The 24352-nt window shown below is 37.5% G+C and overlaps 1 protein-coding gene across 1 annotated transcript in view; it reads left to right on the top strand.

Moving 5' to 3' along the window:
* Nucleotides 1-9619: 9619 nt before the first annotated feature.
* The window catches only part of LOC129768425 (sodium-coupled monocarboxylate transporter 1), a 199954-nt gene continuing 185221 nt past the window's right edge, over nt 9620-24352 (top strand). Inside the window, exon 1 of the mRNA XM_055770077.1 lies at nt 9620-9989. The gene's annotated coding sequence lies outside the window, so the exon portion shown is untranslated. The remainder of the gene's footprint in view (nt 9990-24352) is intronic.

The following is a 24352-nucleotide window of genomic DNA, read 5'->3' as shown; positions in this document are numbered from 1 at the left end:
GTCGCAGACCTAAATTAATCTGTCGAGAACCTTCGTGAAAGCCTTCGCAAAGCTTTAGATAAATCAACAGCGATGCTTTCGCGCGAAGATGAATGAGAGCGCTGTTGTTTTCTTGCTCCAATCCCATGAAGCGCGGGATTCGTCCGTCGCGTGGATGTCAACGAAGCGAAATGAGAGATACACAGATAGACTCCAACCCGATCGAGTTGGTCGGATGAGAGAGCCGAGTGTCGACAAGAGACTTTGCCTCGTGCGCAACATTTTCTGGGGTCTCAAACTAGATCGATCTTCTTTGAACCAAACTGATCCAGTGTTGTTGTAACGGAGAGAGCCGCGGCTCGGTGATGAAGCGTAGGGTTACAATGTACAAACTAATTTGAATAGGTATGCAGGTTCTGGTTGTTTGCAAACAGCAGAAGCAGAAGCGATGGAAGCCGCCGTTAGCAGGTTATGATTTTGGGGGTTTTCCGTTGCGCATTTCAACATAGCGCATGACGGCACGCACAGACCGGGCGCAAGCGGAGCTTTTTCGAGTCCATGCTTCTTAGCGCGTTATACTTGTGATATGTGATATGATACACAAATACTCCCAAGCCCGTGAAGCATAGATTTGTTCACGAATATTCGCGATCGCGCGATCGGATGCGACGATTACGCTGCGGGGAAAAAAGGGCTGCCAGCTCGATGTTGATATGCTTGGTTTTTTTTGTATCGGTAAATTTGGATGAATGAATGGAATAGATTTTTTATGATCGCTATCAACGCGTAAACAGCTGAACAACAAATGTTTTTTGCTTGTTTGCGGAAGCGCACAGAGCAAAACCACGTGTGTCGGAGGCGCGGCTGATTATGATGATAAATAACTTTGTTTTGTTGCGTCAACTGGTTATCTTCACAATAATTCAGTTATATTTGTGAATTTCTTCTTGTATATGATGTGTGAAGGCGCTTCCGTTAACGGTCATCGACTGTTGAGTATGACCATTGATTTCCTTATGACGTATTAAGAAGTGATCAAAACAAATAATTGCTGTAGAATTTTGTTTTTTTTTTGGGTGCATTCCAGTTAACAGTCAACATCCTCGTTGGAATAAAACAAGTTTAAGAAGCTTGATGCAAATTATGTCCATCAAACGTGCTCGTTTTAGTTAGAAAAAGTTACCCCAATATCAAACTGTTATTATAATCATAAAAAAAATTAAGATAAGACAAAGTACATAGATGAAAATCGACTGGTTTAATTACATTAAATTTAGATTCCGTAAATATCACATAAAATGTGTGTTTTAACAATAGTACCGTATTATTCACACGTTGAGCCCCGTGTAGGTCGCTAGGGACATTCAGCTATTCGTTAGAGAAACATTGATCACTGGGACTGATAGTTACAAAATAAGGAAATAAAAAAGGATATGATTTGTTTTCGGATGTTTTACGATATGGTAATACTTTCTAGTCGAATTTCCGAGTATTTTCTTTCTATACAATGAAGATCTTTTCATGCCCAAACATTGTGATATAATGTTTCAAATGTTCATATATATGGATGATATGTTGCATCATTCATTATATGTATCAGGTTGAGTAACGAATTGCAAAATAAAGTGGCCATGGAGCACTGTTTGTCGTTTTGGTGCAAATTTTTATTTTCTTTTTTTTCTTTCTTTCTTTATTTATTTTTTCTTTCTTGAATGAATAGATTTTCAGCCGAAGGCTGGTTCATCTCTGTCTCCAGCATATGTGTATATCAAGGTTACAACCTTATTATCTTTCCATGCTACATAACTCATATCAACACTATCTAGATCCCAAACTCTCTTCATTTTTACCTCTGAGAGCTGACTTATTTTTATTAAATTCTTTCGTTCTGGTTATTTTATATCTAGAATTCTATTTTGATGCACAGTATGAATCCCTGCTCAGCTAAAAAATATGCTAATAGCAATGAGGTATAAAAATTATCAAAGTCATTACAGTGTATCCAAGAGAAGAAGTCACTCAAGTAAATTATGACCATATTAAAACAAAACTACCGAATGCGACCGTTTATTATGTAGCAGCTGACCCGGCGAACTTCATCTTTGTATTCTTCATTTTGTTCATTTTCGCATTCATTTTTTTCATTTGGGTGCCCATTTCCAGTTTAGAGTGGTCCGAAAATCAACATTTTCCTCTTATTTCTAAAAAATACTTTCTTCTAAAATTCATAGCTTTGGAACCACTTGACCGATTCAGATGACCGATCATAACAGCAATTTTTTTTCTAAATTTGGTACTTATGATGGAAGCTGTTCAAAATCACAATTTTCATAATCGCATTACAAATTTGAATTACGACTTTTTAACAAACTTTTAAATCAATGATCTTTCTTTAAAAAAAGACGGGTGGGTAATGTCGGGGACATAACCGGAGTGACGTAGGACTATACAATGTGTTGTAATTTGAAGCCACTTTTAATTCGGAAACCATGCATGGGTTTGTAAAAACTGAATGATCAATTTAAAAGACCCCAACCACCAATAAGTTCAAGAACAAGCATAAACAAAATAAATCAGTTTATATTATATGTCATATTAGAATGCTTTAGAATGAATTGGTATTGTGAAAAACTTTTCATAAATCTTCTTTGAAAGGTTTAATGGCCCTGAAAAGCGCCGTGTTTTACGGTGGCTGGTTTTGCCACCAAAGCAGTCTGTATAAAAAAACTTTTTCCTTCTTCTACCTGCTGCCGTTTTGCGATTGCGTTTGCTACTCGCTAGAAAACGAACCGAATATGCTCTGTTCTATAGGCGGGTTTTCTTATTGTCGTGAGCAGCTTTGCAAGCCAACTTGAGCACTCCGGCGGCTGAAATAACCGCTATTAGGTATACTGGTGCTCCGGCACCAATCCGTTGATGCGATGTGATGTGAAACGATGCCATACAACCACACTGATTTACGGTTTGAAAGAGAATGATATATTTTGCAGCGGATCCGCGCATTTTGTACTTTAGCGGCACACGCTCACAGGATAGAGACAAATCGGCAGACTCAGTCAAAGGGGCGAGTCCAACGAGACGAACGAATGAGCGTTAAAAGGCAGCGATAGCAAAATAATACATTCATTACGATTTGTTCGCTCGTTGGATTCACAAGCACCGCTCAGTGTCGCATTGGAGGCGATTTTAAACTGTAATTGAACATTTGCAATGACAGTGGTACAGTGTCGACTTTCAATGTGGGGTCATAATATGGACCCCGAACTTCATGTTTACAAAAATGTCCAACCAAATATGTCGCATTACATGACCGTCCAATTAGCTAAATGTCGAACTAAATGTAAATTACTGTACTTTCAATCTGGAAACAATTTAAGAATTGGTGAAAATTAAATAATCGGGAAAGTCCCCAACCATCAATAAGCTCAGAACAACTGCCAAATTTCATACTCATCATATCCTGGAAAACAAATTATGAAAAAATCAATTTGTGTTTTGTTATTATTTTGGATATTGTTTTAGAAAGCATTGAACTGTATTTCGTAAACTCATTTTTGAAAGGTTTAATGGCCCTGATAAGCGCCGTGTTTTATGGATCACTTCGGCAGCCGAAACTCTATAACGGCGGCTAGGTGGACTGGTGCACTGGTACTAACGCGCTCGGCCTAGCTACCCTTGCGGAGCAATTGGCGAATACACCTACGGGAAACTGCAGTCCAACACGGTTCGAGCGGGATTTTGCCTTTCCCTTCACTTTTCCTCCTTTGCCATGTCCAGACATGGCTGCTTGCGTTAGTTTGTTGATGTGATGTGATGCGAAACGATGTGGTGTACGGTTTGGATGAGAATGATCGTCTGGCTCGCTCGAGAATTACGCATGTGTGAGACTGCGACCAATGTTTCGTTCATTTTTTTCTTTTTCCTTTCCAATCGTGCTTCATTGGATTTCGCTGCTGCTGTGGTTGCCCGTTTTGGTCGGTACGATTTGAGGAGCACAAAATGGACCAATCAAAAATGGGCACATAGTGAATTTGCTTGCTTTTTATTTCACAATTATTCAATTGTTTATCTCAAGAAAAATGGAATGTTATTCGTTATGATAGATGCGTAGATATATTTCCTATCAATTGATGCAAACACCTTTTCGATCTATTGAGAAATGCTCGAGTTATAAGCGTTCCAAATCTTGCATTTTTTCCTACTTGTTCAGTGCCTAGATTTTCATTTCACCCCCTATATCTTCCGGTTAGACGTAGTCCTACGTCAAAAAAACCTAGCTAGATGTAGGATTAAAATATGACGTTTGACTAAGTTGATGGAAAATAAAAATTTTAGAAACACCGTCGACAAAAAAATTTACGCTCTCATGTCGAAGGTGGAAATATAACCGTTGACGAACAGCTACTTGTGACAAAAACAAGATGCAGATTTACTCAATGTATGGCCAATAAACCCGATAAGTATGGAATCAAATTCTGGATCAGACATTGAGAGTAAACACACACACACCTATAGATTACACATACATATGAATCCCCACACTGTATATCACACACATACATCTTTAGATTTGTATTTACAAATTATAATGTACCGAATATCAATATAACGCCACCCTACGGTAGCTAACATAAAAGCATTACAAACATCCGCAATAGAACGGTCAGACCGAGATCGAAATACGATCTGTAACAATAACAAATGCGGAATCCGCGTTAGCATGCTATCTTTTGTTTAGCTTACTAAGATAAGCAACGATCGCTAACCATTGGTGCGCGAAGAAATAAATTGAACAATAAAATCAGTTGAAAACGGTCACTCATGAAGTCTGGTTTGAATACTAGATAATTTATATTGTAAATGGTTTTCCATATTTGAATAAAGATGAGCAGAGATCATCATCAACAACACCACCCAGTGAATTTGTTGTTCTCACACTCAATGAACCATTTACAGGGTGCGGAAGGAATATATTCACCGATATTTTTTTCACGAGCTTCTATCAAAAAGAAGTACCTTAGCAGAGACTATTCGAGCGAACAAGAGAAAGTTGTCCAAATCTACAAAACAAAAGAAAGATAAAATGGCACGTTTTAAAACACAGCTTTACAAAACATGAAATTACACTTTAAAAATTTGTGAAAGCAAACCGAACAAAGAAGTTCTCTCGTTGAGTAAGTAATACTTTATTTTCTGTAAAGTCTCATCAATCAATACCGTTGATTTTTAAAACAAATTGTCATTTATGAATATACAAAGCATTTCAATTTCATAAAAATACACCCAAGATGATTATTATATTCCTCAATTACCTAGAGGTATAATACCTATTTATCGAAAATAATGCACTTTTTATGAAATCGTACGGTCGATTCGATCCCTATAACTATCACACTGACCAAATGTTCGTATTTTGTATAGAATCTTTTCGAAACAAGGTTCTTTCTCGAACGTCGACGAATTTGCTTATTTTGAAATTTTGCCGAAATGTTTTGCAACGAGCAAACCAAACAGCTCGAAAAATTATGCCTACAGCTTCCACCCGACTGTGTCTATAACAGCAAAATAGCGCCAACGAGCAAAATTCTGTTTAATTAGGATTACATAATAGGGCCCAATATTTAATTTTAGACGTTTCTAAATTCTCATGCATCACTGTTCTATTCATGACTATATTTCTTGAAAGAAATCTGCACAATTAATTCACATTATTTCAAAACTCAATCAAAATAACTGACTTCATTAAAACTCGCGTTCGTCTTTAAAGAAAATATTCAAACGGAAATTTCTCTCGTCAAACATCATAGATATTGCTACCAAAGGAAATGAACCAACATTCATAAACGCAATCACACAAGAAGTCTTAGACCTAATGCTGTGTAGCCCGGTTATTATTGACAAGATTCATAACTGACACGTTTCCGAAGAGGTGTCTTTGTCTGATCATAGACACATTATTTTTAAATGGGATGGTGGCATGACAGTTCAGAGAGAATACCGAGATCCCAAAAAAACCAACTGGGATCGGTATTCCCTTGAACTCGAGTCAAAAACTCTGAACTCAAAAATAAGGTTAAAAAATAAGATTCAGCAGCTTGAATCAGCTCCAAAAGAATTAAACGAAACGATAGTCTCTGCCTACAACAGCAAATGACCACTAAGAAGAGTTTATTCAACAAGAAATGTTCCTTGGTGGGATAAAAGGCTTGAACAGCTTCGCAAAACTGCGCGGAAACTGCTCAACAGAGCAAAAATTACTTCGGACTGGTCTTAATACAAAACGGCTCTAACTGAGTACAGCAGAGAACTGAGACGATCCAAACGAAAATCCTGGGCATATAACTGCGAAAGCATTCAAAATACTACAATCGTTGCTAGACTCAATGAGACTCTGGCAAAAGACCATTCGAACGGGCTACGTTCCCTTAAAAAGGACGACGGTTCGCTTACAAAAACTCGCTCAGAAGTACTAGATTTACTGATGAAGACTCACTTCCCGAGATCTACATCTGTCTACTCGAATACAAATCCTGGCTATAATGGCGACACAAAAAGTTCCCGAAGGTACCTCATAACACCTGAAAGTGCAAAGGATGTCGTTAACATAGTTGCTGGGTTAGTCTTCACGAGGGCCAGAGTAGTAAACGTGGTGAGATCCTTTCTACCTTACAAATCCACAGGTGCAGATGGGATTTTTCCAGCCCTGATTCAAAATGGAGAATCAAAACTAATTCCACCTCTAACCGAGATTTTTAAGGCAAGTCTGATACTAGAGCACATTCCTTTGATATGGAGAATTGTTAAAGTAGTTTTCATTGCAAAAGCGGGTAAACGTGACAAATCACTCCCAAAGGCATTCAGACCAATTAGTTTATCATCAATATTGCTAAAATCTATGGAAAAAATATTATATGAAGACATGAAGTCTGTACTCATATCCAAATGCCCATTATCTAAATACCAGTTTGCCTACCAATCAGGCAAATCCACACGCCAACCTCTCTATGCGCGTTTCTTGACATCGAAGGTGCCTTTGTTAATGCTTCTTATCTATCAATGGCACAAGCTATGAGAAAAAGACACTTCGATAACTGCGTAGTCCAATGGATCCAGGGCATGCTCACACATAGACGAATCACCTCGGAGCTGGACAGGTCGTCTACATTTGTGATTGCAACGACAGGTTGCCCACAAGGTGGGGTTTTATAACCCCTCCTTTGGTCACTTGTAGTTGACGACCTTCTGATAAGTTTTGAGGCGAAAGGATTCGAGATTGTGGGCTTTGCCGATGATCTAGTCATAATGGTACGTGGCAAGTTCGACAACATATTATCGAGCAGAATGCAGATGGCCTTAAACTTTTTCACAATCTTGGTGTATCACAGAAGGTCAGAGCATAAATCCCTCAAAAACAACAATTCTCGCGTAACTTTTGAAAAGGTCCAATGAAACATTTTCGTCAACTCAAGAAAAACGAAGTTGAAGACCCGAACATTAATCTGCGAATTGTATTGAAAGGTATCGATCTCTATCGCTACTTTCACCACTAGCAGTCAAGAATAACTCTGAAAAACCAATCGTAACTGTTGTTCAGTGATTTGAGCTCAAATTTGAACGAAAGGAACGAACTAGGAACGAAAAATGTTACATTGGACGTTTTGACTGCCGCGTTTGCACATTGGACATATTATGTTGCACGATGCGAATCTGAAACTAACTACTAAACAGCAATTCAAATATCAGCATTTCGTTCTAAAGACAAATTATTGTTGTTATCACTCGTTGAATTGCACTGAAATCGCTAACAACGCCTGTAAGAAACAAAAACCCAAAACGACCGAAGTACGACTTCGTGTTGTTATGACTGCTTTGTTACTTCGGACGTTCCGAGCGTCGGAGGAAAGTGGCGTCCGAAGTAACAGCCGAGTGCTTAAAATACGAATCTGCACATTGGATATTTTTTGTATCGGCGATAAAAAGATGAAGAAGATAGATACATGAACGATTGTTTTTGTAATGCATTCAATGATTGAAAACTAAGAGCGTGCATCCATTAACTCGATTTGTTTACTTTTGTTACATAGGACCTTTTCAAAAGTTAGGCGAGAATTATTCCTTTCACCAAAAAGAAAATAAAACAGCATCTGCACTCTTTACATGTTGAGGGAGAGCAAATAAAAAGCAGCGCTTCAGTGAAATATCTATGTATTATCTTAGATGCCAAACTAAACTGGAACGCGCACTTAGATCCAATAATCAGCAAGACCACCTCAGTCCTATGGGCATGCTCTAAAATGATAGGAAGAACATGGGGCTTTAAACCAAAAATGGTTATGTTGTGCGGCCTAGGATAACCTATGCCTCACTTGTATGATGGCCAAAGACTAAGGAGACTGTAGCTACAAGAAAGCTAAACAAACTCCAACGACTAGCATGCGTTGCAATTACTGGACCAATGCGAAGTACACCCTCAACATTCCATACAGAGTGATCGAACATTCTCGCTCAGTATGGGATGACGGTGGCCCCAACGTTCGTAATGGTTCAATCATGTTCTACACGGATGGGTCTAAAATGGGAATCAGAACAGGTGCCGGTGTGTATGGTCCCAGAACAAAAATCTCTTTGGCTATGAGAAACTGGCCAACAGTTTCTCAGGCAGAAATAACTGCAATAATAGAATGTTCAAATGTCTGCCCTAAAAGCAAATATAGACGTTACATGCTAACTAATTCTCAGACAGTCAAGCGGCACTTATAGCTCTAAATACTTTTGAATGCTCTTCAAAAATTGTCTGGGAATGCATTTCCCTTTTACGGCAATTAAGTCAGATAAGTTCGGTACAATTGTACCGGATTCCTGGCCATTGCGCTTTAGAGGGCAACGAGCGAGCAGATCAACTTGCCAGGAACGGCTCAAACTCACCATTCACTGGTCCAGAACCATTCTGTGGACTTTCTGACTGAGTGTTGAAAAGTGGGTTGAATAAATGGGTCCGGGAAAAGTCCGGGAAGTGACAGCCAATTGGATGGCTGCAAAACTTAAACAGGCGAAAAAATTTATTACGCCGAGTATTAAAATTACTCAACAGCTACTAAGCCTTAATAAGAAAACTTCAGTACATTCACTGGTCTTGTAACAGGACACTGCCCGAGTAAATACCATCTTAAAAACATAGGTTTAGCACAAGATGATATTTGTCGCTTTTGTAATGGTCATCCCTGGTCTACATGTTAGTAGTTTCCGCTATTTCACAGTAGCTATAAGAACGGTTTATCCTTGTACAACCGTATTATCTTCCAGCACTGCAACGACCTGCTGCGTATCCATCTCGTTGTTTGTATCCATCGCGCATGGATTCGCGACTCGCAAAAGCTGCGCGCGCCTGCGATGCAACAAAAGCTGACCGTTGGTCGCTGCGACTCGTATATCCATAAATGTGTTCCGGGACAGTGCGAACAACCGCGCGAAACGCTTGGACGCCTGCAACATGCGACATGTGTGTGTATGCCTTCATCCCTCCGAGGCGCGTGTCTGTATGGGTGGTACAACTTGCGGCGGATCGCTTCGCGGCAGGAGCTTTCCGCGGCAGTTTATAAATAATATGCATTTCACGCGAGCGGACTTACTAAGTATCGACTTTTCATCCGCGACGCACGCGCTCCAGCAAACGGTTTTGTGATGATTGTGGCGAGCTTTAGCAGCCTTACCGATAACGTGGTACCGAAGTGTAACTGACGAGATAAAAGTGGTGTAGTTTTCGTTTGATAGTTTTCCCTTCCTCCTGAGCTCTAAGTGAAGTGAAGCGCTACTTTCTTCTCGGCTGATAATTGCAAGGAAAACTTCGAAATTGGATACCAAGAAGCGGAAATTTCGGGCTGATGTACTCCGGCATTCGTACCTTAAGCGAATGAAATACAAAAACAGTCTCGGGCTCATTGTGCAGATCCAGTTCAGAACGTTCCTCCAGATCAAAGAAAGTCCTCACCGGAAGCGAGGCTTCGGCGGAGGTAAGTGGCCTGGTTTGTGGCAGCTTTGCGCGAGTGTACCTTTTTTGGAAAGTTTTTTTTCCTCTGTTACCCTCTGTGGCGTCATATTTGCTACGCGTGTTCTGAAAAACGTAAACAACATGGCGAAAATAGCAACATTTCAAAATCAGGTTTTCGCGGTCGGCGCATAATTTAAGTGACTCACTGACATAATCATTAAAAGTATTTTCGAAGGCTCGTGCATCGGATGACGCTATAAATAAAGTCCTGCATCTACAGGAAGTGTATACTAGGGAATGCACTGTCATTGAAAAACAAGAATCAAGAGTTTAAGCGACGAGATGAAAATGGGTGTTCCGAATGAATCTGCGCATTCCGAGCGCGGAACATGTTGATTAAGTGGAAACAATTTTGCGTTGTGCGTTTATCAGTCATTTGCAAGGTTTGGATAATTGAGAAGCCGAATTACAATTTTCTGTCATCGGCACTCATGAATTAAAATGGTTGTACGATTGGGCGAAACAGCTTTTTTTCTCTCACTATATGTCGTTACAATTCATACGACAATGGAACATGGTTAAGGTTTAATGGGGTCATTATTTCTGTACTCTTCAGGGTAATTTACAATGTGTGGATCATCACGGGAAATGTCGTTGATGTTTTTAGGATGCATTAAAGATACATTTATTCCGTGTTATTATCATTGTTCATGAAAATAGATTTTAGCAAACTTTTTATCATTACTTTATTTGTTGCTGTTACCGTTTCCGCATCGATGCCTGTTTCAGTATCGTGTCATGTTGAATATGTTTATATTGCATGTTTTGTGGTTTATCGAATCATTTAGTTTGAGTATATTTTGAGGTCCATAATGTGTTGGGATATTAATTCAAGCGAAAAATCATAGAAAGAGATCCGACGGTTCGGTGAAACCAGCGTTGAAAACACAAACTGGCGCTAAGTCTCTAGCGTGAAGATGGTAGGAAACATCTCACCATAAAACAAAATTGTCAATGTCAATGTTGTGACACCTTTCCTCTGACATTACTGTACAAGAATGAAGTGGCATTGTTGAGATCCAGACGAGGTGGTCGATTTAAGACAATCCTCCCATATATTTTCAAAATAAGATAACTTGAGGAAATAAGATAACATTTCAATAATTAAATGCAAAAACTCAGGAATCTATCCTAAATTCTATCCGGCGAGTAATAAATGTCTTCAAGAATAAGCGTAGGCCAATTCCCCATTGAGCACAAATTCGATTTCAAATTTGTACCTGCAAAATTCCTTTTTTGGCAAGAATTTTTATTGACTGGACTGCATAAAAACATCTTCATCACTCATTTGATGAGGAGCTAAACAGGTTCAGGAAGAATGAAATTTTCAAGATGCGTGATAAATGGCCAAGGACTGTGATACAAAATGATGTACAAATAATTGAATGAATACATGTCTACGACAAAATATGACACTTTCGAATTTTGCCGAAAATCAGACTTGTCAGAAAACGCAATACATAACATAAGCCAAGCATTTCACATAGAACAATGGAAGGTTGCCCTAATCCGACCGGTGGCCCTGAACCAACCATCACTTGGATCTCGGGAATGGTGCAACCTACCGAATTTTCGGTAATTTCATATGAAAGGTGTTACTATGCCGACAATTTGGTTGTTTCCATTTTTATCCCCCCTCAATTATAGCTTTTCGACGCCATTTTGTGTTTTCCATGCTTAATACGTTCGTCGCCCAATGCGACGTTTTTGAGTTTCTTGTGTGGCACAACTTACGGATAAATCATTAAATCAAACTCAAACATAGTTTGTATACAACTTTTACATTATCTTGCAAAATTTATTAGAATTTGAAGACGAATTGACAACAATCACACATTCAAAAGTCATATTATATGAGTTTCGCGAAAAACTGCAGTACAAACCATCCGTACTATAAACTAATGAAAAGTATAGTATAAACATCATAACAATATGGTTATGATTTTATTATTTTTCTACATATCCTATAGTTACATTTTGATGCCTATTCTATCAAATTCCTGTTAAAAAACCTATTCAATTTGAATAAGGAAAGTGTCACCCATATCTGGGTGACGAGGCGACGAAAGGGTTAAAACAGGAAAAGATAGATTTTTGACCTGTACGGAAAATGAGTTAAATGCTCTTGTAGATGTCGAAAAATTACAATACTAGACAATTTAGTTTGCTTATGGTCTGTTCTTCAAAACAAGCTATATAAATTGAATATACCTGTTGTCTGAAGTACACTGCATGCCGTTAACTGAAAAAAGTTAGGGTGGTCCTAATCCAACCCGTTGTTTTTGTTCTATGTGTGAGCGTTTGTGTTTACGTATTGACAGTTGATCGTTAAGCGTTAAGCATTGTCGTTGCATTTGTTTCCGTTTCCGTTTCCGTTTACGCCTCTGTTTGTCAAGAGTTCTTTCACTACCGTCATTACGATCTAAGACTTTTTTTTTTATGGCTATGGACCACCATTTTTGAAGGTGTCGAAAAAAGGGACTTCCGATTTGGCCTCTGTTTCCCTCTTTTTATCACTCGTGACTCCCACCGACCAGTATACAACCTAGTTTAAGAGTTATAGTATTTATTTCAATGCTGGAGCCGCCAAAAATTGGAAATTTTATGTAATGAATTGCCGTTGCAAAAAAGAGGGGCGGGTCAGGGACACCTTCCCCTACATAAAATATATTTCAGCAGCATTCGTTAGATATTCTCGTTGGAAATTTCGTAGGATTTTATTAATCTATACAATCTATAGATATGAATGAAGTGACGGAAGATGTTTTGGTCACCTTTTTTTTTTTTTTTTCGAGGAACACTCGAAATAATTTTCTTAGATCAAACAGTCATGATCGAAATAATCAAATCATAAATAAATATCCCAGCAATATGAAAGCTTGTGTTTTTGATGCAATATTCAAAGTAGTATTAAAAAAACTGACATAGCATTAGTTCCTATTTCCGTTTAAATTATTAGGCTGTCAAAAAAGTCCTGCGGTATTTTTTTTGAATTTTCATTTGTTCATAAAATTAGTTACAATCATCTGTTTTAAGTCAAATATGCGCCGTTTTGTTCGATGACTTGTTCCCAACGGGATGCCAACTTCATAATACCCCTGTTATAGAAGCTCGCTTCCTTATTGGCAAAAAAACTCGGATAGCCAATTTTCACAGGCCTCTTTTGTGGCTAACTTCTGCCTACCTAGCTCGTTCGCCATGGACAAAAACAGGTGGTAGTCACTTGGTGCAAGGTCCGGACTATACGGCGGATGCAAAAGAACCTCCCATCCGAGCTCCCGAAGCTTCTGGCGCGTCACCAAAGAAGTGTGTGGCCTGGCGTTGTCCTGATGGAAGACAATGCGGCCTCTGTTTATCAAAGATGGCCTCTTCTTCATGAGTGCTACCTTCAAGCGGTCCAGTTGTTGGCAGTACAGGTCCGAGTTGAGCGTTTGGCCATAGGGAAGCAGCTCAGAATAGATTATTCCTTGACAATCCCACCAAAAACACAGCAGAACCTTCCTGGCCGTTAATGAGGGCTTGTCCACCGTCTCAGCCGCTTCAGCGGGCTTCGACCACGACCGTTTGCGCTTCACGTTGTCGTAAGTGACCAACTTTTCATCGCCAGTCACCATCCGCTTCAGAAACGGGTCGATTTTGTTGCGATTCAGCAGCGATTCACATGCGTCGATACGGTCAAAGATGTTTTTTTGCGTCAACGTGTGTGGCACCCATACATCGAGCTTCTTTGTGAATCCAAGCTTCTTCAAATGGTTAATAACGGTTTGATGACTTATCTCCAGCTCTTGGCCGATGCTACGGCTGCTACTATGCCGGTCTTTCTCGGCTAATTCAGCGATTTTGTCGCAATTTTCGACGACAGGCCTTCCGGAGCGTGGCGCATCTTCGACGACCTCTACACCAGAACGAAAACGTTGAAACCATCGTTGTGCGGTGGAAATGGAAACTGTATCGGGTCCATAAACTGCAAAAATTTTATTGGCAGCTTGAGATGCATTTTTGCCTTTGTCATAGTAGTACTGTAAAATATGTCGGATTTTCTCTTTATTTTGCTCCATATTTGCGACACTATAACTCACGAACGACTTAACCAAACAAAACACTATATTATAGCGCGCAAAAATACCTTTCCAACAAGCTATAGCATGACTCGATACTATGAATACAACTAGAACTACGCGCTTACAACGACACCTCGCGGAAATACCGCAGGACTTTTTTGACAGCCTAATATTAACGACCAAGCCGTAAAAACAATTTTTCGACGAAAGCCATTGTAATGTAAATTTGTGTGATTTTGAATATTGAAACACCAATGTTCAAGAATATTTTTTCCCATTTTACGTTTCCCAGGAAATTACTGTTCGAAAAATCGAACATTGGCTGAAACCCGCGTTTTTACCTTTGTTTACCTTATTGGGTCGTATCTTTGTCAGCGCACCCAAGTAGTTCAAACTCAAGGAACTCTATCAAATTCGGTCTGTATAATGTCAGGTGTGCCACAAGGGTCAGTGATTGGGCCATTACTTTTCTCATTATTTATAAATGATTTGCCCACTGTTCTCAGACATTGTATGATGCACATATTTGCTGATGATGTTCAGCTATACATTTGTTCTTTCAATACCGCGGTCGAAGAAATGGCTCAGTTAATTAACTTTAATCTTGAGAATATCAGTCGTTGGTCAAAACGTAACCCTGTTAATACTTCCAAAATAAAAGTTATGTTTATAAGTAGGCGTCAGAGACCACCTTCTTTGCCGAGTATCCTTCTCAACAATGATGTTCTTGATTATGTTGACAGAGTTTCCAACTTAGAAATTGTTTTTCAGTACGATCTTGAATGGGATGCTCATATTAATACGCAATGCTCAAAAATTTATGCAGGCCTACGCCACTTGAGACTTACTACAAGTATGCTGTCTGCTATAGTTAAAATGAAATTATTCAAGTCTCTCCTGCTTCCTCACTTCACTTATGGCTTGGAACTAACATCGAATGCCTCTGCAGTTGCTCTCGAGAGATTGAGAATTGCGCTAAGTGGGTGTGTTAGATGGATATTCGGTATAAATACATTTTCCCGAGTGATGAGAAACATCATCGTCATTCATCATCGGTTACTGGGATGTTCTTTCCAGAATTTTCTTAAAATACGTTACATTCTTTTTATATTTGGAATAACCCATCATGGTCCACTATATCTTTTCGATAAACTTACTTCTTTTAGAGGCACGCGAACCCGAAACTTTGTTCTGCCACAAGTTAATACTTCTTATTTTAGAGACTCATTCTTCGTGCGAGCAATTATTCTGTGGAACCAGCTTCCAGCTGAAATAAAAACCATTAGTTCACGCGGCCGGTTCAATCGAGAAGGTATAGATTGGCTAGAAGGAAGAAATTAGAAACTAGAAATTTAATATAAAATAGTTATTCATTAAATTCTGATCCAAAATTTAAGATGTGGTTGTATAGAATCCGATTCTTTCCGCAGAATTTGAAAAGGAGAAGTCCTTACTCTGCAAGTATATATTAATAAATAAATAAATTATCCATTTCCCGAACAATCGAACATTTTACAAAACCTGCAAAATACAAATACTTTGCGAAAAAACGAGGGGTTGGGCATAGAGGGCTGGGAAGTTATTTTTCTGATGAATAGAATCATCATTTATGTTTTTCTCATCGATGAGATCGCTCACCGGATCCGCCACAAAAATATTCACACCAGCAATCGCATTAGAATCATCGTTTCACGTGTTGATGATTTCCTCCAATTAAAAACACTTTCCAGACATACTTGCTTTGAACCGAATTTATCGCTAAATAAAGTTATACAAAATTTAATGAAATTGATGGCAAGTGGTAGCTAATAAATTAATATATTTATCTATTACATATGTTTCTGAAGACATGAAAAATTGTCAAAGTTGCTCTTCGATTTTTTGAACGCTTGCCGTAAAATGGGTAAAAAGGAAGAACTTTTTTTTTATCACCTGAAAATATATTTAACATAGTTTAAATTTAATTGAATTAAATAGAATCAAATTTCATACCAGGCTTACCAAATGGTCAGTTACTCAAATGGTACAAAATTGAATTTGTCCACGAACAACGTTTGATGGATTGATTAAAATATTTTCAAAACGGCCTGGTTCAGATAGCTTTTCATAAACACCAATGTACAGTCAGAAGTGCAATGAAGTACTTCAGAATAATTTACTTCGGTTTTTGCATCAAAAACACCGTGATAATTCGGTAATTTGGCATCAGTTCATAACATCCGGAAAGTCAAAGCATGGCTTATTGAATAGGGACTTCAGATTCTGGACTGGTCAGCTTGTTCACCAGATCGAAGCCCTATCAAGAACTTATGAGTAGTGACCGTACGAATAGTAGATGCAGCTTACAAGCAGTATGAGTGATTTGATGAGCTTAAACAAGCAGTATCCTGCGTAGCACGAGAGACACACTACTACATGGCGCAGCTTGGTCAAACCCACCCCGAATGGGTAATTTGAACTGATTGAGAAGTAAAGATGACCTATGAATTAGAAACCTATGGTAATTCATGTGAAATTGACGTTAATTTTGTAAAGGAGTGTGAGCTTTCCCATCTGGTTCTATAGTTATGAAACATTGGAATTTTTGTTTTTTGAATGTTTCGCGCCTAAACACAACAATAAAGTTCAAATGTCTTTTAAATTAAAATGAAAAGTCTTTTAAATAAAGATAGTTATTATATCCTACACTATATACATCAATTCAACCGACTTCTTACATATCTCTGGAAACTCAGAAAAAATAGTGGTTCTATAGTTGTGAAACGCAGTCCATAAGAATTAGTATTCTAATGTCTACTATTCTTGGATTTTTAGAGAAACTTCATGGGAGATTATCTCTTGTCAGCAATTGTAATTACTTTTCTCACAATTGGGGTTCATCTAAAACTAAGACGCAAGCGGAAAACTTCGTCACAATCTAGGTTAAACGGAGTAAATCAGATTTATTTTTCATGTGCATTTTACATGAAAGAAACTTGCAACCTTTTTTCCCATGCACAGTCAAATGTTTCTCCGTTAAAGGAACAAACGATTCTGTGACTAGGACTTTGTTCATTTACGTTTCTGGTCGAACCAGATTATCATTCTGCAAAATTATTGCATTACTTTGTGACGTTAGATTCTTGGTGCACGCAACTGAAAGACGAAGATATCGAAAATTCAGGAAATGTTTATTCGAAGTAGTGAAATTCATTGTCGGTTTCAATAGATATACATAACTGCCACAATTTGAATAGTTTTTTTCTTTATAAAAAGAAATTGAATTCTGAAAATCCTCAGAAAATGAGAAAAACAAAGTGCCAAAATGTTCATTTAAGTCTCATGCATTGATCTTGTGGCACAAAATTTTTCCACAAAATCTTGTGGAAATAACTACAGTATTTATTATTTGTGGAATTTGTATTTTTGGCTGTTTTAATTAAAGGAAAAGTTGAATTAATATAATTCTAGAGTAAAACTAGTTCGCTCATTTGATCTCATTATTTTTATTTTTGATAACAATACTTTTACTATTTAGTGGACACACATAAACACATACATAAACAAAATCTGTGACGCCACAGATTTGAAAATCTTCCTCACCTTATATTTTCCATCTCGATGTAAGATAATCTTGTAACAAATTGAGACGAAAAAGTAAGCTGTAAGCGAAGATTTGTGCATCTTGTGATGGAACGCTACGTGACAAGTGTAAAACAGCAATATTATCTTCCACAAAATCCGACAAAAATGTGTAAACAACATAAAATTTGTTTGTTTGAATCTGAGGGTATAAAATTTTAAACATTTTGTATTTCTAAAAGTTCTGATCAAAAATTATATGAATAACCACATCCATCGGAAGATTGGCACTTTTGCAGGAAAAGAGTTTTTCAAACAACAACTTTTTTATGTTTTTTTATAAGTTGATTTTTTTTGGTTTGAAGTCAAGATAGTGTAAAACCGTGTATTTCTAAAAGTTTACGATCTTATTGAAATATGAACGTTTGTCGAAGACGAAAACTTTACTCTCAAAATATTATGGTTTTACTCATTACATTATTGTTTTCAGGAATCACCATGCAAAGTTTTTGTTAGTTTCCTGTAACAGTGCCCATCTTCCGATGTATGGGTGACTTGTGAAAATCTTGGCTCTTGCTCTTTTGCTTAGTCAAGACTTTCACAATATTTAACCACTGGTGTTCCGTTCTGTTTCGAATTCCGAACACTTAAGCTTTGTTGACCATTAAACAGTGTCTCATTACTCAAAATGGTACTTTTCAAGAAATTTATTTGATTTTTGGATATAATAAAGCCTTTTCTTTTACTTGACAACAATAAAATTGATTTACAAATACATATTCATGTTGAAAAACTAAATATATGTCACTGACTCAAATTCAAAACACTTTTGTCTCAAATTCCGAACTGCAAAAATGCAAATGATATGTTCGTCGTATCTTGGAAGTTAAGGTCCATAAAAGGTGCTGTCTACATATACTAGGTGACAGTTTAACAGGATGAGGGTTGATGCCTTTATCACTCGACCCAAGTGCCTTCTAAAATACGACGTCCAGATCCGAAGTCTGATGAACCGCTAACGACTTTCACACAAAACGGTAATCGGAGCATTACTTTATGATTGAGCAAACGATTTTACATTCTACTTACATGTTATTAGTGTATTTCATGTATTAGGTGTATCGGTAAGTTTCTTCGGTTTTACAACAGATGGCGTAACTTGATTATTATTCCAGTGAATCGAATTTCCAGACATTCGTTGGAAAGCTACTGTCATTGCACGTCTTTTTCAGTATATGTCAAAAAGTTGAAGCGCACAAAACGACATGGTATTTTGCCACTTCGAATATGTCGAATTTCGTACCAACGAGAGTGTTTTTGAGAGGAGTGTTAATTCATTACTTCAATATGAACAAAAAAGCTGCGGAAAGTCATCGCATTTTGGTGGAAGTTTATGGTGTCTTGGAAGACGAAGTTCCGGACCGCCAAAAAAGTTTGAAGATGAAGAATTGGAGGCTTCACTCGATCAAGATCTGTCACAAACGCAACAAGAAATTGCAGATGCACTTGGAGTAGCTCAGCAAACCATATCCGATCGTTCGAAGGCAATGGGAATGATCAGAAGGTTAGGTTATACGTTATTGCTACAGGTTATACTGTCTATTTGGTGGGATCAGCTGGATGTGGTGCACTATGAGCTGCTAAAACACACCAGTTCACACGATAAAGCTATTTTGCAGCAAGACAATGCTCGGCCGCATGTCGCGAAACCGGTCAAAACATACTTGGAAACGTTGAAGGGGAGGTCCTATCCCACCCGCCGTATTCTCCAGACATTGCTCCGTCCGATTACTACCTTTCTCGATCGATGCAACATGGCCTGGTTGACCAGCAATTCTCCAATTTTGATGAAGTCAAAAATCGGATCGATTCGTGGTTAGCCGAAACCAGCCGATTATTTCCGCAAAGGGATCCGTGAATTGTCAGAAAGATGGGAAAAAGTTTTGACTAGCGATGGGCAATACTTTGAATATTAAATTTGTAACCATTTTTGCAGAATAAAGCATTAATTTTTAAAAAACAAACGATGAAACTTACTGGTACTCCTATTAATTTGTGTGGATGTGTGTGATATTGTGTGGTGTCCTCCGGGTTGGCTGAATTGGCCTGAGCTCTGGTTTCTGGGCAAGCGATCCACTCCATTGGATGGGGTAACGTGATAAGTATGGAAAGCTGAATCTAGCTGGTCTATTCAGCCATTTGGTGCGCGTGCAGCATGCTGGTGGTTGATTTTCCGAGCAAGATTTAAGAGAAGATTTCTCTTTATGACGACACCCTTTTATGTTCTCGAAGTAAGAGACCAACATTCTTCGTGAGTTCCCTTATTCTGGATAGAATAAAGGAGAACTAACCAAGAAAATCAATTTTACTCTCGTTGATTTGCGCCTGCGACCTACGTTTTGTAAGGAAACAACTTACAAACATTTGATTGCGAATGGTGTTAGGTATTTTTTATATTGTTGGACTGTACTTGTACCCCAATTTGTGAACTATTGTTGTGTTTGCCTGAAAATAGTGTGTTTAAACATCTACTGTTCGGAATTTTAATCATGCGTCAAAACTTGATTCATATTCCGAACACTATTAGAATACTAATTTTATTGAAGATTTCAGCAATTCATTAAAATTAGTATTTTAAATAGTAGGATCTAATTCGTATCTATTGTACCATCATCTGAAGGAATTTCCACAATATTAGTTATTTTGGTTCGTACATTTGGCTATTTCCACGTTTGAGAAAAAACATTGTGCTTTTTTCTGGGTACGCATTTATACCCTTTATATTTTGCTCAATTTTGCAGGTGCGAATATTTGAAGTTTTTGACATAGGACTATGTCTTTGATTTCTATATAAGAGGGTTACTTTACGAAAAATGTAACGATTTATTAAGAGTTTTCAAACGCATATTACTCAAAATGGTTATTACGACAATATTGTGTTACATACCATTAGACAGGAAATTTATCCATATATTTTTTTGCTTGAAACATGAACAGCGGATATAGTAAAAAAAGTTAACAATTTGATGATTTAATTGGGTATGTTTTCTTTCGATTGCACTATCCACTCGCTTCCTCCCCGACGCAACGATCAATCTTTTTGCCTAAATTCGTTAGCTCATAATATGAGTTGATGCGTAAAATGAATTATTCTCCATTTACCGATAATAGGCATTAATTCTATATTATATTGTATGTTGTCCAATCAATTTGTGCTCAATTCATGTTTTTATCGTATATGTCTCACTACTAATAATTTGTGTAATTGTGGTCCAGGATATCATAATATCGAGTATGTTGTTTGGTTATGTAAAAATGCAATAAATGAATTTAAATGGCTGCTGATTTAGAAGATCGAAAGGGTATACCCTCGTAAATCAGATTATGACAGCTTGAGTAGTCGCGATCTTACAGGGCTATAAAGTTATTACAAACAATGTTCCGGACAACGTGGTAACGAAGAAGATAATGCTATTTTTATCTATAATATATTTTGTAGTCACGGATTGATTTGACTTAGGCTTATATTTATGTAGGTTTAGACTATTTAGACTTGTGTTTAAAAATGATACATGATGACTCTTTGTCTTCTTCTGCATGAAGAAAGAAAAGGGTAGTAATGGCTTTAATCGTATTTTTGTGTACATTTTTGAACAGAATGCGGTACCGAATTCCACCACGTTATGTCATCTAACCCGTTTAAAGGATACAAGTACAAACAGGAAACGGGTTTTCCAGGGCATCCATTTGATGTGTCAAAAGAGAAAAAACACTGAATTTGAACAATGAAAAACTCAATTTAAATGCTATTACTACACACAATCACAGTCCTATGTCAAGATCCCGTCCGTGCCCCTAGGCTCAGGCCCACCAGCTTTTTAGCGTGTTTTGTTTCAGCCCCATTCATTAATATTGGAATGGGGACATGTGGAAATTGCAACGAATGAGGGCTGAAACAAAACACGCGAAAAAATCCCCTATGCAAAATTTCAGCACAATCGGACTTTATGCCATAATGAGGTCAAATTTTGAGTTTTTTTTTGAAAATCGTAAAATCACAAAGGAGGAATACATGAAATCGGGCATTTAAAAAAATATGTCAAATGTTTCCAAAATGTGGTTTAAAAATGGAGTATTTATGTCATCAAAAAAAAAAGTCAAAAATCGACTTTTTAGACGGAGAAGCCATTTTTTTATATTTTTTTTTATGAAAACAGTAAATCTCGACGTTTTGTGCAATTTTAAGGCATTTGTCATCAACTTTTCTATAAATCTCAATTTCATGTACTCTTTTACTTCTTATATCAGACTTATCCAAACCAAACTTTGGTATCACGATCAACGCTAAGACATATTTCAAAGAAGAATCAGTATTTACTCAAACTATCTTTTGGTTTTGGTACACTCTTTCGCCGCAAGGCCTAAGTCATGATTAAGGAAACACTCTTTTATATATGGCAGCAAAAACAACGCCTCATCTCCATATTTTCAAATTTCAGTTCTATACTTAGAGACCTTTAACAGGGTAATAACGACCGCTGCCAAGGATTTCGGTCCCAGCCAGTTCTTTCATACATTTTCCGGAATCATTTCGGGTCATCCAACAGCTGGTTGAGGGAATCAAAACCATTCCCATTCAAGGTCATCATCCGTAATAGTTTGGCGCTGAAAATTTGATTATATGCTTGAATACGGAAACTGATGAGTGAATCTTGAAACTTGGGATTTTAGATTTGGAATTTGGAACCTGCAGCTTGCCATTCTAGAAAATCAAGAAAAATCAAGTTCCCGTATTATACCTGGAACTCGGATTGTCAGGAACAATGTGAATTAGGTATCTGAAAAACTAAATATGAGATACAGTAGAATCCCGTTATTTTGGTTTGGACATTTGACTATTTTTGCAAATGTGAGATTGATAAAAAAACAAGGCGCTTTTTTTTGTGAACGCATTTATACCCATGAGGATTTTTTACTTCGGGAACCCTTTTTTCATTTGGGCAATTTTTCACGTGCAAACATTTATTTATATATGACTTTGTACTTTTTTCTCTGCGCTTCTTTCATTTACGAATCACCGTGTACACCAGTAATCAATCTTTATGACCAATTAGACTGAATTTTTTTAGCATGTAAAAATGTAGGGTAAGAAGGTTGATAAAGACGGACACCTTAAGTAGGATGTTTTTTTTTTTCGTTGGTTTCTTTCGTAAATTCCACAAAAAATATACAGCTATCCCACCACGAATCGATAGTGTAGGTTTCTTTCTTCAATAAAAATTGATTTGCAAATTTAATGTGTCCGGCATCTTTGAAAAAATAACAAAGAGTTCTAACTGGAAATTCAAGCTTATGTAATTCAACTTATGTAATTTTGGAGGGCTACAAGCAAGCCTCAAAAATGGTCGAACAAAAAGGCTTGAGTAAAATCATCTTGGAGGGTTTGTAGTTTTTCTTATTTCGTGTTATGTCTGTCATATTCATGTCTAAAATAGCTTCTGGCATTTGGAATGACAGATTCCGTTCTGCTCCAGGATCTGGTTGCTCTTGCAAACGTAGTTAGTGGGCATCTGTTAAAAATAAGAAGGAGTAGATAATCAAATTGTTTTCAAAACAAAATGTATATCGTTCCCTTCGGGGGAGTGTGCGTCTTACCCGACTTGATTAGTATTTTTTTTAAATCAACATTTCTGGAGTAAACATCAGAAAACTATTAAAACGCCGGACAGTGCAAATTATTTAATTCAAGTGGAAAAAAAACATTGAACACTCCTTCTAGGTGAAACCTTTCAAAAATTTAGTGTTTCGGCGGATTACCCGCAATGTCCAACGAAAACGTGGATGCCACTTATCTTGAACAAACACTTCTTCTTTTCGCTGGTGCGATTGAATATATTTTTTTATATACAACAGATAATCTTTGATTCATAACATGTTGAAAAAACTAGAGAATATTAATGAACTCCCTAAAAAAATATCTATCCTATAAACACTTCATATCACTTACTCCTTTCGAATGGCATTCGAAACTTGTTTCATTTTGCCACTTTTATTACTACCCTAGATTCGTTATGCAATCGCTTGACCGAAATGATAGTTGAATACGGATACAAATACGAACCAACTATAATATGTAAGGTATATTGGATGACGATCGGTATTCCATATAAGGTATAAGATGTAAGTTAATTTTCCTAACCCTTTGAATAGTTGAGGTCATTTCTGCTAAAAAAAAAAACAATTTTTAATTGCTTTGTTTTTAATTGAATGTCTAGTTCAAGTACTCTCTTATATAGATCTTGCGATAAATATATTTTCAATGACAAATAATTCATAAAAAAAACCCATGTGGGAAAAGATCTTCCCCATGAAATACTATGTGATAGGAAACGAATTATTCAATTTACTCCAATTGTAGAAATAATTGCCGTCATTAATTGTGCGCGCGATCACGCGCACCCAAAATACGCCCAATCAAAGTCGCTTGAAAAAAACATGAAATGAACGAGGCGCCTCCGCGTCAAACCGTTTGATCAACGGATCAATTGCAACCATTTTTTTTTTGCTATTCGTAGCTCGTGCCGGTTCGTGGCTAATTTTACCTTGCTCTCCTTGAGGGCCGCCACCCAATAATGGCACGAGACACCAGAACACAGTCAACAAACCTCGGAAGCTTATGAAAGATCGCCCAAACCACAGTCGG

The sequence above is a fragment of the Toxorhynchites rutilus genome, chromosome 2, assembly GCF_029784135.1.
Source record: "Toxorhynchites rutilus septentrionalis strain SRP chromosome 2, ASM2978413v1, whole genome shotgun sequence".
In the NCBI taxonomy this organism is placed as follows: Eukaryota; Metazoa; Arthropoda; class Insecta; order Diptera; family Culicidae; genus Toxorhynchites; species Toxorhynchites rutilus.
The sequence above is the reverse complement of the archived record's forward strand: the minus strand, read 5'-3'. Positions and strand labels throughout refer to the sequence as shown.